This window comes from Oenanthe melanoleuca, chromosome 4A (assembly GCF_029582105.1).
Source record: "Oenanthe melanoleuca isolate GR-GAL-2019-014 chromosome 4A, OMel1.0, whole genome shotgun sequence".
In the NCBI taxonomy this organism is placed as follows: domain Eukaryota; kingdom Metazoa; phylum Chordata; class Aves; order Passeriformes; family Muscicapidae; genus Oenanthe; species Oenanthe melanoleuca.
This window is the reverse complement of record NC_079338.1, coordinates 4,042,635-4,055,847: the sequence shown is the minus strand read 5'-3', so window position 1 is coordinate 4,055,847 and position 13,213 is coordinate 4,042,635. Positions and strand designations below refer to the sequence as shown.

At 57.9% G+C, this 13,213-nt stretch overlaps 1 protein-coding gene across 3 annotated transcripts in view; it reads left to right on the top strand.

Annotated features, from left to right (window-relative positions):
- The first annotated feature begins 4,149 nt into the window (after positions 1–4,149).
- NLGN3 (neuroligin 3) overlaps positions 4,150–13,213 on the top strand; it is a 38,302-nt gene continuing 29,238 nt past the window's right edge. Inside the window, exon 1 of one of the 3 annotated variants that reach the window (XM_056491684.1) lies at positions 4,150–4,264. The gene's annotated coding sequence lies outside the window, so the exon portion shown is untranslated. The remainder of the gene's footprint in view (positions 4,265–13,213) is intronic. The other 2 variants (XM_056491683.1, XM_056491682.1) reach the window with 2 other exon arrangements.

Genomic DNA, 13,213 nt, shown 5'->3' with positions numbered 1-13,213 from the left:
ACCTCTTCCTCAATAGAACTAATGTCTGTGTTTTTAGCTTTTGTGAAGACTAAACAAATGTGTTTGGGAAGGAAAGCTCTTCCCTGTTTATTTCATAAGCTGGTGTTCACATACTTGCAAAGGTTTGTGCAAGCTCTGTAGGATTTATATGTTAAGGACTTTACTGTTGCATGTTCTGCCAGGACACTGGTATAAAGCAAAGAGGAACTTCTATTGCAGGGTAATTCCAGCCCAGCTTCCCCCACCACAGCAGTTACAGAGATGCTCAAGCTCTTTACCTCTGCAGTCTAGGAGGAGCTACAGACTGAGTGCACTCACAGTGCTGCTTCTTGCTTCTCATCACAGCCAGGCTGGCTGATAAGAACCAAGGCTCCTCTGTTAGCTCCTTCCTGACAACCAGGGTGTTTTCTCTCCATGGGAGATGTGCATTCTGAACTTCTGCCCTGCCTCATGCAGCCTGCTGGCATGAAGTTTGATCTTGGTGTTTGCTATTCCTGCTCTCTGTTGAGCCTGGAAGCCACCAGCACCTTTCTTCTCTCTTGCATTGTTCCTGAGGAGTTGGACCTGTGGTTCCCGTGGTAGCTTTTCTTGATCAGCATCTTCCCTCTGTTCCGTTTCTGTGGGATGAGGTGAGGCCACAAGGACTCAGCCAGGAGCTGCACCTGATCTTCATCTGAGGGCAGATAGTTCTGGGGGATGGGCCACTGCATGGAGGCAAGCTGAGGGAACTGTGAAGGACAGCAGTGCCCCAGGGCCGTGCCCCTTGTCCTTGTTTATGGACCTGTGTCTGCTGTTCAAGATCTGGAGCTTGAGCCCATTCCTTGTTGGGAGCACAAGTGAAGCTGCTCTCTTGGGCTTGCTTGGCACTACACCCTCTCTGCCCTGCTTGTCCCCAAACACCTGCACCTGTGTCAGGCTCTTACCATGTGGCTGCAGGACCGTGTGAAGGTGTTGCTGGCCAGGCCTGTTGGAGGGGACTCAGTTGTTAATGAGGACAGGGGCTTGCTCGCTCTGTTCATCCCTGCTTGTCCCCTTCCCTGTGGCTCAGCTCTGAGCTAGCTCTTACATTCCCCGTCTTCCCCTTGCCACCCGGGTGCTCTTGCCAGGGAATCTCCGTGCCTGCCGGCAGCCCGAGCTCAATGACCCGGAGATGGAAGCCCTGCTCCTGGCCATGGCTGTGCAGGCAGCCCCTGCTCGGAGGGACCCGTGGCTGCGGCAGGAGGATTCTGTTCCCCTCACCCTGCCGGACATGGAGGGGCCACTGCCTGGGGACACTGGCCACTGTCTGTGCCTACAGCCTGCCCCTTACCTTGTGCATACGGTCATGGCCGACAGCCCCCTCCTCTGCCGGCCCTGGGAGGCAGCTGAGCCTGCGCCAAGCGGCATCTTGGATGCTCCTTCTGCATCGCTGCCGCGCCGGCGGTGGGAGGGGGCGGCTCTGCAGCAGCCGGCGCGGGCTGGAGGCAGCACGGCCCTGGCGGCTGCACAGGGCTGCGCTGGGGTGGCCCTTGCACGGCAGCTGTGGTGAGACAGGAATGCTGCCGTGCAAGAACACCGAGCCGGGTGCTTACCTGCTGCTGGGGGATCCTGGGGGATTGGTGAAAGTACCCCAGGAGACACCCTGCATTCCTGGGAGAAAGGGGATGACTTGTCCCTTCCTGTAGCCAAGTGCCTGCTGCCACGGGACCCTTTATTGCATGGCCCAGCTCCTTGCTGCTCTTCCTCTGGCAAAAGGCTTCCCCCAGCTGTGTCAGCTGCTTGGCAGACCAGGTCTGTGTGGGATGAGCAGCACTCCAGAGCTCTCTTGTGGTGACAGACGCCGGGCTGCCACAGTGTCCAAGATCCCACACAACTCTCGGTGGCTGCGCAGAGATTTCCAGTGGGTGCAGGAGGTTGCAGGGGGACGTGGGGAGCAGTGCAAGACCTGGTCACAGCACAGGGCTGCGTGGGGAGCTGTGCTCTGCCTGGCCTGGCTGCGTGCCTTGCAGCTGCTGTGCTGCACATTAGCGCTGAGCCGCGGCCGTTTTAAGCAGGTCTGACAGCTTCCAGCCCTTCTGCTCCTTCTCCGAGTCGTGGCTAAACGCTGCTTGTGACTGAGCCAGAGGCAACCGGGGGCATTTTAATACACACTGCCCATTGAGTAATGCACACAGCTGCCCTGCTGCGGCCACCAGTCCGGGGAGGGGTGGTGCGGGGATGTGCCTGTCTGATGCTGGGCTCCCTGAAGGCGATGCCACACGGGCTGTGCCCAGCATCTGAGGAGAAGCCCGAGATTGCAACAAATCTTGATGCATTGGGGTGGATGGATGGGCTGAAGCAGGCTCTGCCCTACATACCCAGCCCACCCAGCAGCCTGGCACAGAGGGTTCCCATGGACCATACCCTGGGCAAAGGTGGCTTGTCAGGCACTGTCAGAACTGGTGTTGTGCAAGAAAATCGATCTCTGCTCAGTCAAGCAACTGAAGCTGGGTGTGGAGCAGCGGTGTGAGTACCCAGCTCTCCTGCAGTGCTTGTGCTGGGGACTGGGCCACAAGGCATTGCTGCAGCCATGCTTCATGACCCCATCCTGGACTCGTTTTGTTGGGCAGTGAGACCCAGGGAGCTATGCCTGTTGCCCTGCCTGCTGCAGGCAGCTCAGCATTGATCCAAGGCCCCCTTCAAGATGCTTCTCAGAGCCAATGAACCCTGGTAAGCACAGGGCAGGGTTGTGCATCCATCCCAGGCAGTGCTGGACCATGTTGCCTACTCAACGGCATAGTGGGTGGCAGCTTCATATATATATATATATACACATATACTTGTGTGTGTGTGTGTGTGTATAATGTGACCTGTATTGGTATACTCTATATACATCTTGTGTATAACAGGCTAGTAACAAAATCAGTCAAGCTGCTGACCACCCATAAGTAGTCCCTGGGAGAGGCAGCAGGGCAGGAGAAGCAGAAAAAGTCTGCCCTCTCTGCAGCAGCAGCTGGAAGGCACTGGGGCAGCTGAAGCCCACCCTGCACTGGAGTACAAGGATCTCCCTGCCACTGCACATTCACAGATTCAGTGCAGGTGCCAGGGATGTGTGGGAGACTCGAAATTAATTGCTGCCCTTCAGACGCTGCCATGCAAACATCTTAAACAGGAAAGGCTGCCTGCTCTGTGGAGGCATGGCAGCTGATGCTACCTTGGCAATGGCAGAGAGAGGCAGCAATCAGATAACATCCATCAAGACCCAAATCCATGCCCTGTTTCAAATGATTTCTGTAATCCCATCAGGCAAGACTGAAACACTGCTATGGGCAGCGGCAGGCTGTAGGAGAGGCGGCTCCTGCCAGGAGGCCATGAGTGGGAGGGGAAAATATCCCCGTGCTGGGAAGGGGAATGACAGAGGTGCTGGGTCTCGCTGCGCGGTGCTGCTGGGAGCCTATGGGGCTGTGGCTGCTGACACTGAAGCCCGGTGCGTGGCAGGGCTGGGCCGGGCCCCAAGGCTGAGGCTGGGATGGGGCACCCCATACTGACTACCTGCTGAATCCTCCCTAGGCCCGCTGGGCACTGCAGAGCAATAGAGAGGCGGGGACCGCTCCCCTGGCTGTGGGGAAATACGCCGGGGCTGAAGGGTGTTCAGCTGCTGTGGGGTGTGCCGGGGCTGCACGGCCCAGGGCTATGCGAGGGGAAAGAGACCCTCGCAGAGTGACTGGGGCAGGCATAGCCTGCGGTGGGCAGGATTCTGTGTGCGCAGGACAGCGCGGGATGCCCGGGGCCGTGCCGGGATGCCCCCGCAGATGGGGTCGTTTACTGGGGTGGTGCGGGGTGCCCCAGGCTGTGCAGGTGTCCCGGTCGGGAAGGTGGGGGTGACCCCTCCGCCCAGGGCCGATAGCAGGGCAGCTTTGGGGTGCCTGGGGGATTCCGGGCTGGTGCCGGTACCCGGGGGCGCGGTACCGGACTGCGCGGCGCTCGCCGGGTGCGGCATCCCCTCGGCGCAGCGAGCAGGGCGGTGCGGGTGCCGGGGCGTGCGGTACCGGGCCCGGCCGGCGCGGCGGCGGGGCCGGGGGATGTCCGATCGGGGCGGTGCCGGTGCCGGTGCCGATGCCAGTGCCGGTGCCGGTGCCGGGCAGCGCGGCGGCAGCGAAGGGGTGCTGCGGAACGGCCCCTCCCCAGCCCGCCTCCGCCGTGCACGCGCCGCGCGCTCCCGGTGCGGGGTCGGGCCGGACTGAGCGGAGCGCGGGGCAGCCGCCGCCGCCACCGGCATGGCCCAGCCGCGCCGCCGCCCCCGACGGTGAGTGCGCCCGCCCCGCCCCGCCCCGCCCGCACCGGCACGGCCCGGCCCGGCGCGGCTCGCCACGGAGACGGCGGCCGGACGGCACCGCACCGGCCCCACGGCGCGGGGCTGGGGCTGGCCGCCGCTCCGGCCGTGGGGCTCTCGGGGCGGGGGGCGGTCCCGGTTCGGGTGGCGGTCCCGGAGTCGGGCGGCGGAGCGGGGCGCGGCGGGGCGGGGGTTAACGGGTGGGGCCGAGCGCGGCGGGTAACGGCGAGGGTTAACGGGGCCGGATGAGCGGCCGCGGCGAGCCGGCGGGTTGCCATGGCGACGTGCTGAAAGGGGGATTGTGCGCCCGCCTCAGCTGCGCGGCCTCAGCCCGGCCCCCGCCCCGCACCCGCCGGTCCCGCCGGTCCCGCACGGCCCGGCCCGTCAGACCCAGCGCAGAGCGGGCAGCGGGGCTCTCCGGGCTGGAGTGCTCTCACTCCAGGGATTGGGATGCTCCCCGGGGCTGTGCGGTGTCTGTGGTGCGGTGTCGGTACTGCTGTAGGTCCTGGGAAGTGGGTGATTTGGGATGCTCCTGGTGCTGACAGGCATGAGGCTGCTGGCGTGAGCATCCCTGGGTCAAGGGCAGGCAGGAGATCCCCTTGGCTCAGTTTATTTGGCATAGCATTAGGAATGACATTAGCTGTTGGGCTCCTGGAGTGAAAGGACACTCCCTTTCTCTCTGGGGCCAGGGAGCAAATGGAGGCAGGCTTGCTGTCAAGCAGCTGACCATACTCATCCCTGAATGGGGCAGTAGGCCAGACACCCATTCATCCATCTACCCATCCGTCCTTGAGTGGGGTGGAGGCTGCGGGGGTGGCTGGTGGCCCCAGCGATGTGGCTGTGGCTGGAGTTGGCACCGTTCACCTGAGCTTGACTCCGTCGTGCTCGAAGCCATGGAGCAGGACAGGCGTGGTGGGTGGTGGTCAGTGCTGGGGTCTGTCTGCTGCTCTCAACAGCAAGGGAGAGGAATGATGAGGGGTCTGAGGCCAGTCAGTTTCTGGACCACTCTCTCCCACATGGTGACACCTGCTTATGCCTCTACCGTCAGCCTTTCCCAAGGCCACAGACCTCCCTTAGGGAGGTGGCTGTGACATGACATCCCTGAAAGGCTGGGATTTCCTTCCATCCTTTGAGAGTGCCTCATCTGATGCTGCTGCTGGCTCGGCCCCAGGTGATGGCAGAGCCAGCTCCCCACGAGCCCTGGGGATGCTTTGTGTCCCCACGAGCCTGGTGGGACCTTCCTTCCTCTGCAAACCAGGGTTCTCTGTGGAGCTGGGAGCATCTGCCAGCTGGGTAAGGAGTGGATGTGTCCTTAGAGAGGGAGTTGCTGGTTGCCAAGGCAGGAGTCACCCTTAACTCTGTGAAATGCCTGTGCCAGGCAGGCACCCAAGCACCCATGCCAACACCTGGTGCAGGGCTGGGCACCCAGAGGTCCCCACTGGAACCAGACTTGTTCCTGCTCTGCAGGCTGCCACTGGCCACCACCAGAGCTGGTGTCTGCAAAATGGTTAAAGGCTGACATTTAGAGGTCACACTTTTAGCACTGTGCATGTGTTTGCTTCATTTGCATTTGCAGTTAGCCGGGCTCGAGGCTTTGCCACTCGCATGTGCAGTTGCCATGGTTACATGTGCAGTCGGGATGTGGAGTTTGGTTGGACACCTGCAAACACGCAGCTCTCAACCTCCAGAGCACAAGCAGAAGCTGCCAAGGTGCAGGGCAGCCCTTGGACATGGGTGTGAGGGGCCTGCACAGCACTGTGCTGAGGAAATGGGAGCTGCAGTGCCCGTCTTGGCAGGGTCTGCCTGGTGCTGCCTTGCACAGCCTCCAATTGCCCACACTCAACAGCAGCGAGCATCTAGGGCAGCCTTGTTCGAGAGGAAGATTGAGCCCATGCCAAGGGGGTTGCCCTGCACTTTTCATCTGGGTCTGTCTCTTTTCCAGACCCTGTGTAGAGGCTTTTGTCCCAAAGGCTGCAGGGAAGGTGCTCAAGAGCAGGGTGGTGAGGGCAGCCAGAACCTAGGAGTCATGAGTGGAGCTTCTGAGCAGGCTGCCCAGGGGCAGGGGCCTGCCAAAGCTTCAGAAGGCAGCGTGAGAATTGGCAGAGCACTGTGCTGAGGCTCCAGCTGTGGTGGCTGTGTCTCTCCTGGCTCTCTGTGGGGGCTGCTCTGGGTGCTCACGTCCAACACAGACAGGGAATTGTTCCAGGTGTCTTTTGATCAGAATCACGTCCGCCAGCAAGAACAAGGGGATGGTGACTGCCAAAATCCTCTGGCAGGTCCATGTTGGCCTTGGTGTCAAGGGAGGAGGTGTTTTGGGACCTCCTAATCAGCTGATAAGAAAGGGACCTTCAGGTCATCAAGTCTCTAAGCTCTATCTAAACAATTCCCAAACAGCATCAGCTCAGCCAGCTCCTAAACCTCCCCAGCCACAGCAAGTCTGTTGCCTCTCAAGCAATTTGCTGCCATCTTCCTGTATCCTTCCTTCTAGAAGCTATTTCTTTGCAGCAGGTGGGGGAGAAAGAGAGCTCTCTTGGCTGTCCAGGAGCTACTGTGGCCTCAGACAGAGCCGTGTGAAAGTGTCCTTGCTGCACTGGTGGCAGAGGGTGGGACCCAGTAACAGTGGAGGGGTGGGAAGTGGTGGGTATGGGGACGTGGAGCATGTGTCTGTGCAACAAGTTGTGGAGCTGCAGAGGAACCTGTGGAATCTCAGGGCAGAGCACAGAGGGGCTGTGGCAGGGACAGAGGGCAGAGGGATGGGGCAGGGACAGCTTGGCTCTGTCCTTAGAACTCCCAGTGCCACTGGGAGGGAACTCCCTGTGGGATCCCAGATGGAGATTCCTCTGCTGGTGGTCTGTGGTTATTGGCTGCCACTGGCAGTGCTTTGAAAGGCAGCCAAGGGCATTGTGGCACAGAGGGGAGGTGGTCGCAGGCAGCACAGAGCACATCAGCAGGAGGAGGGAGGTTGGATCCTGGTACCAGGGCACTCGAGGAGAGCTGGGTCTGAGGACTGAGCTGAGCTGGGTGGTGCTGTATGGGGGGCTGAATGCTCTGGTGGTCTCCTACCATGATACTCCCTAGAGCTGGGGGCAGGGAGCAGGCTGTGACCAGCACTGTGTGCTGCTGGCCTCAGCAGGATTCTGCTGTGGGTGTGAGGGGAATGAATAAATGATCCTGCAATTCCAGAGCTGCCAGTTTGAACCCACATCATTCAGACCCTGGAGCAAGTCTGACTGAGAGGAAATGGGGATGAAGAGGGAGCAGTGGAAAGACATGGGTGCTTCTGGCTGCAGCTGCTGGGTCCTGTCTGGTTTGTGTAGCCCCTGGAAGTTTTCCCTGATGGGAGGTTATGTGCAATTTGGAGGCTTGTCTGGGCTCAGTAGTCATGTGGTATTGCAGTCCCTGATGAAACCTGTGATCCTGCTACGTCTTGAAGTTGTGTGTGGAAACTCTGCTCTTGCAATATATTCCTTTTCCATGTTGTCTGCCTGGCAGCAGGGCCAGCACGTGGCAGGGGCTGTCTGTGAGCAAGATTTTGTGCTGGGGAGCTGTTTGGGATGAGACCGCCTTGGCAAGGATCTCAGAGGATTGTTGGTGAAGAAGCCTTGTTCCTGACACTGCAAAATGCAGAACAGTGGAGTAACATCTGTTATTTCCAAACTGCATCTCAGTGCGAGCATATCCTGTAAGGTGCTTGGCAAGCAGAGCTGAAACTTTGCCTGGTGGCCAGATGCTCTGGCCGTGCCAGCAGAGCAGGTGGTAAAGTTTGGGAAAGGTTGCAGGGAGTGTGTTACAGGGCATGTATGGTGCATGAGCCTTTTTTGGGTCTGGGCCTGGGCTGCTGAGGGCAAGGATGGCTGAGGAAGGTTTGGTCAGGAGGCTTCTGAAATGGGCTTGGGGAGGGGACTGCAGAGAATTCCATTTTGTGACGATTGAGGCTGCAGGGACTTGGTTGCAGGGACATCAAGCAGTTGGTGCTGCTCTAAAGGAGCAGGAGAAGGTGCCCAAGTCTGTAACATGGTCAAAATGTCTGCGTGGTACTCCCAGGGAGGTGCTCCTGTCCATGTTCTGGTGCTGGCATCCAGTGCTAAAGGAGTTGTGAAGGTGATTGTGAGAGTCCAGCTGTCTTCGTGTCTTTCTTCTGCCCTCACATAACTCCAGGCACCACTGAGCAACTTGAGGACTCATGGGACAATGATGGAGGAGAAGGGGACAGGGGTTGCTCTGTGTCTCTGTCTGCAGAGCTGCCCACAGGGAGCTCAGGAGAGATGTGTGGGTGTTGAGATCATTGTGGAGTCAAATGCCTGGAAGTTGCAGCAGAGCTGGTCAGAGGTCTGGTGGCCTCTCTGCAAAAAAAAAAAAAAAGGCTAAATAAGGCAGGGTTCTTCAGACTGGAAAAGAAACAACAGAAGATGGATAAGATGTGTCTACAGGAGGCCAGGAGAGAAGCGATAGAGGCTAACTGTTCATTGTTTATTTTCATACAAGTACAAGGTCACATCAAATTAAGCTCTCAGGAGGTGCCAAACAGGGGGAGGGGCATTGCTTCTTGCAGATGTGCTATCAAATCACAGAAGGCCTCAGGACAAGGTGTCATGAACAGTAAAACCTTGCATTAGTTTCAGGAGAAATAGGATGATTTTGAGAAGGACAGGAGGTTCCCCCAGAACAATAAATACACTGAGATCCACCTCTGGCTTGGGCAGCTGCTGAGCTGTGAATCACTTGTACTTCTGACTGCTTGCAAGTACACAGAGCACGGTGGACTTTTGGTCTGCTCTGTTATTTTCATAACATTCTGCCCACCAGAGAGTGTGGAGCCAGGAGGGAGCACTGGGTTTTGGTAAAGAAGGATGGGTTTATCCCCATCCAGTTCTGTTGCTTGGCACAGGGTGACAGATGCATGCTCAGTCCTGCTTCCTGAGAGCGTGGGATGCTTTCCCCACATGGTGGAAGTGCACCTGCTGGGAGATACAGGACCTGTGCTGAGCACCAAGCCTTGGCTTCACAGCACCCTTTGCTGGAGACCTCTGACAGGCTTTTGTCTACTGATCAGGTATTATTTCAGTTGGTTTGAAAATGAATGGCAATATCCCTTCCTGCTGTGTTCCCTGACAGCTCTGCTTCCTCTGGTTCCCTGGGCACGGGGACACGCTGGCAGCAGAGCTAGAGTCTCATTTTAGAGCTGTCCCAATTCCCTGGTACTTTGTGCACATGATAGGCACTGTGGGATCACCTGGGTTCTGATCTTCATCTCCCCCTCCTCCAATCCCCTGTCTCAGCCTGTTCTCATACACATCAGGAAATCAGTGTCAGTTTTGTTCCTAGTTTTATCCTCAAACGAGAAAAGACTCATGTCCTGCTACCTGTGAGGGTTCAGTTCAGCCTTACCTTGGTGATTATGGGATGCCAAAAGGCTGTTCCCCAGCTCCTGAGCAGTCCAGAGGCAGGCAAGGACAACAGGGAGATGCGAGCCTTGGCTTGGAAGCAGTTGGCTTCTTATGGGAGAAGTGGACTTGGAGAGGAGGATGCAGGGATGAGCTGGGATCCAGCAGTCCCCCAGTGGGTTTTGGCTGGCAGGCAGCAGTATGAGGTCAAGTGAGGTTGTTGTTTATGAAGAGGATGCTGTTTCTCGTCCTTATGAATTCCAGGAGGACTGAGGGAGGTGTCCAGCCAGCAGCACAAGGGTGCCCTTGCAACCAAAACCAAAATTTCCCTTGGATAGCAGCTGTCCTGTGCCTCAAGAAAGAAACAATCTCTGTTCCTGTCCTGCCTTTTCAGTCTCTGTTGCCACTGGGGTGTCTGGATGAGAATCTGAGACTGAGATTTGGGCAGGGAGCTGCTGTACTTTGGTGCTCATGACTTTAAGAGAAGCCAACTGGATGCAGACTTTGTAACAAAAAACTCCTCCTGTGTCCGCTGGGAGCTGTGCTTCCAAGTGGGCATCTGCTGAGGCAGAGCTGTGCTCAGGGACCTCTGAGGAGCAGCAGGGAGCATGAGTGCTGTCTTGGCACTTGAACTTGACTTTCCTTGGCATTGTTGGTCCTTGCAGCATGCCTGTCTGTCCTGCTTCATTCTGGTCTGCTCCCTCTGGAGAGGCAGGGCATCCCCAGGCTGCCTGATTTGCTCCGGTCCAGCTTATTTCTTAATACGAGGTGGTATTTGCAGTAAAACACATTAAAGGATTTTTTGCCAGAGGTTTTAGACTTTCTGCTTTTTTTGTGCTTGAAGATAGAAAATATGGGAGGACAAATTTACAAGGGAAAATAGAAAATACATTTTGGATTAAATTTGAATGGGTTTCCTTTCTAGCTGCTGGCTTGCCTGACCTACAGTCTCTAGTGAGCCCTGGCTGCATGAGCAAGACTTTGTGGAGCTGCTGTGGCTGCAGGCCAGGCCAGGCCAGGCCAGGGTGCTTCCATGGCCCTCTGCTTAGTCACACCAGCTTTGGTTTTGGTTTGGAAACGTGAGCAGCTGATGGCGTTGTTGGGGGCAGCTCCCCTGAGCTGCTCCTCTTGGTTGGGTAGAGGCTGTCGTGGGCTTGGGCTGCACGGCTCACTTGGGTTGTCTGAGGTCCTTCCAAAGTGACAGACACCACATCTGTCTGGGCTGTGCACACAACCTGTGCTGGTGGTGTCTGTGACAACTGTACAAACTCTTTAGGTTGCTTACTGGAGCACATACCAAATCTGTGCCGTTCCAGAATTCCTGGGAAAGCCTGTAGGGTTTCTGAGGAAACCAGTAACTCTGGGATGGGCTTTTATCTCCTTCAGCTGCAGATGGGCGGTTTTGGACGCTGTGCCAGCAGCACACGGGGGTGGCCCTTGTGCCAGGGGCTCCATCCCCTCGCCCTGATGCTGCCCCGAGCGTGGCAGCTCCGCCGGGAGCCGATGTCGCCGATGTCGCCTGTGCCCGTCGGGGCTTTGCCCAGGAGCTCCTCCCGAGCTCCAGCCGTGATCCCGGCGTTCGGCAGCGGGGTGGGGCGAGCGGGAAGGCAGATGTGGCGAGGGGGAGGGCGGCTTCTCTAGCACCTGTGCCTTATTCTGGAGCGTGCGAGTGTGAAATTCAATTTGTAGCTAAGTCGTAGCTGGTGAGGAACACAGGCCACAGTGTGTGCCGGAGCCAGGCGGTGTCTGGGAGCAGACATGCACAGCATGTCCTGCCTGCCAGCTCTTGCGGAGGCTGACGTCAGCCTGGAGGAGCGGTGGCTGCTGCAGGATGTGGCTGCTTGCCGCTGTGTCATCTTGGCTCTGGGTGAGCAGCCCCAGCTCCCGCAGGAGCTCTGCCAAGAGGTGCTGCCCTGGGATGGTGTCCCCTGCCCTCCGGGGGCTGGGATGGAGGGGACCTGGTGCCCTGTGCCACCAGCAGCCAGCAGGGTGGTGCTGTGGATGGAGAGTTCCTGGTGCCCTGTGCCACCAGCACAGCCAGCAGGGTGGTGCTGTGGATGGAGAGTTCCTGGTGCCCTGTGCCACCAGCACAGCCAGCAGGGTGGTGCTGTGGATAGAGGGTTCCTGGTGCCCTGTGCCACCAGCAGCCAGCAGGGTGGTGCTGTGGATGGAGAGTTCCTGGTGCCCTGTGCCACCAGCAGCCAGCAGGGTGGTGCTGTGGATGGAGAGTTCCTGGTGTCCTGTGCCACCAGCAGCCAGCAGGGTGGTGCTGTGGATGGAGAGTTCCTGGTGTCCTGTGCCACCAGCAGCCAGCAGGGTGGTGCTGTGGATAGAGGGTTCCTGGTGCCCTGTGCCACCAGCAGCCAGCAGGGTGGTGCTGTGGATGGAGAGTTCCTGGTGCCCTGTGCCACCAGCACAGCCAGCAGGGTGGTGCTGTGGATGGAGGGGCCCATGGTGCTTCCACCAACGATGGCATTTTCCCGCCCCCACATGTGGCTCTTTCCGATGTTTCCAGTGAAACCCGTGTGCTGGTGGTAGCAGAGGGAATGTGCATTACAGTGTTTCAAATGCAGCTTGCACTGACCCATGTTCTGTTCTACCTGTGGTCACTGCTCCCCTTCTCCTGCCCCAATCCAGGTCTGGGTATCCCATTCCCTGCTTCCCAGGGAGTGGCTCTGCTGTAGATGAAGAGTCCAGTGCTGTGAGGAGGGCAGTGTGGTCTCCCAGGCCAGCCACAGCAGAGCTGGGACTAATTGTGCCCCCAGGCAAGCTGCAGTGTCATGGAGCAGTGGGTCACTGCTGATTCCAGTAGGCTCAAAGGGACACTTGCAATATGGTCAGAAAATCATGTCTGGTCTTTGGTCAGGGCCACTCACACTAACATAAAACTCAGCATCCTGTGTCCAGTGGGATGTGCTGGGGCACACAGTAGGATGATGGACTGCAGTTCAGCTGGGGCATCTCTCTGGCACAGGACAGGACCTGCAGCTGTCCCAGCTGTGGGAAACTGGGGAGCATGGGGTGGCACAGCCCTGCATCCCAGCCCTGGGCACTGTGTCTGTGCAGAGCCCGTCTGCTGTTTCACCTGGCAGCAGGGACTATTGTAACAGGGTGGAGGTGGTGTGGACAGTCAGACATCTCCTGGAATGGCCTTCCTGAGCAAAGACCCTGCAGTGAGGAAACAATTTGGTGCTGGACTGCAATGATTGGGGTTTCTTGCATCCTGAGGGTGCACACGTGGCTCTGCTGGGGTGGCTCTGTTGGAATGGCCCACACCACCCTTGCACAGGGATGTGCTCTCCCCATAAAGCCATCTTGCCCCACAGGCTTGGTGTCTCATGGTACAAGACAAGGTGGTGGCAACACGTGGTGCACAAGGAAGGTGCCAGATAACTTGTAGTTTTATCTTTTTGCAAGAAAACTTACTGTGTCATATTTCAGTTCCGTGTGAAAGTTAGTTGCTACTTGTCTCCAGCTATTTCCTTCATCTTTGTTCTTTGTCTGGGTTTTATTACCTTTAGCCCAGATTACTTCCATG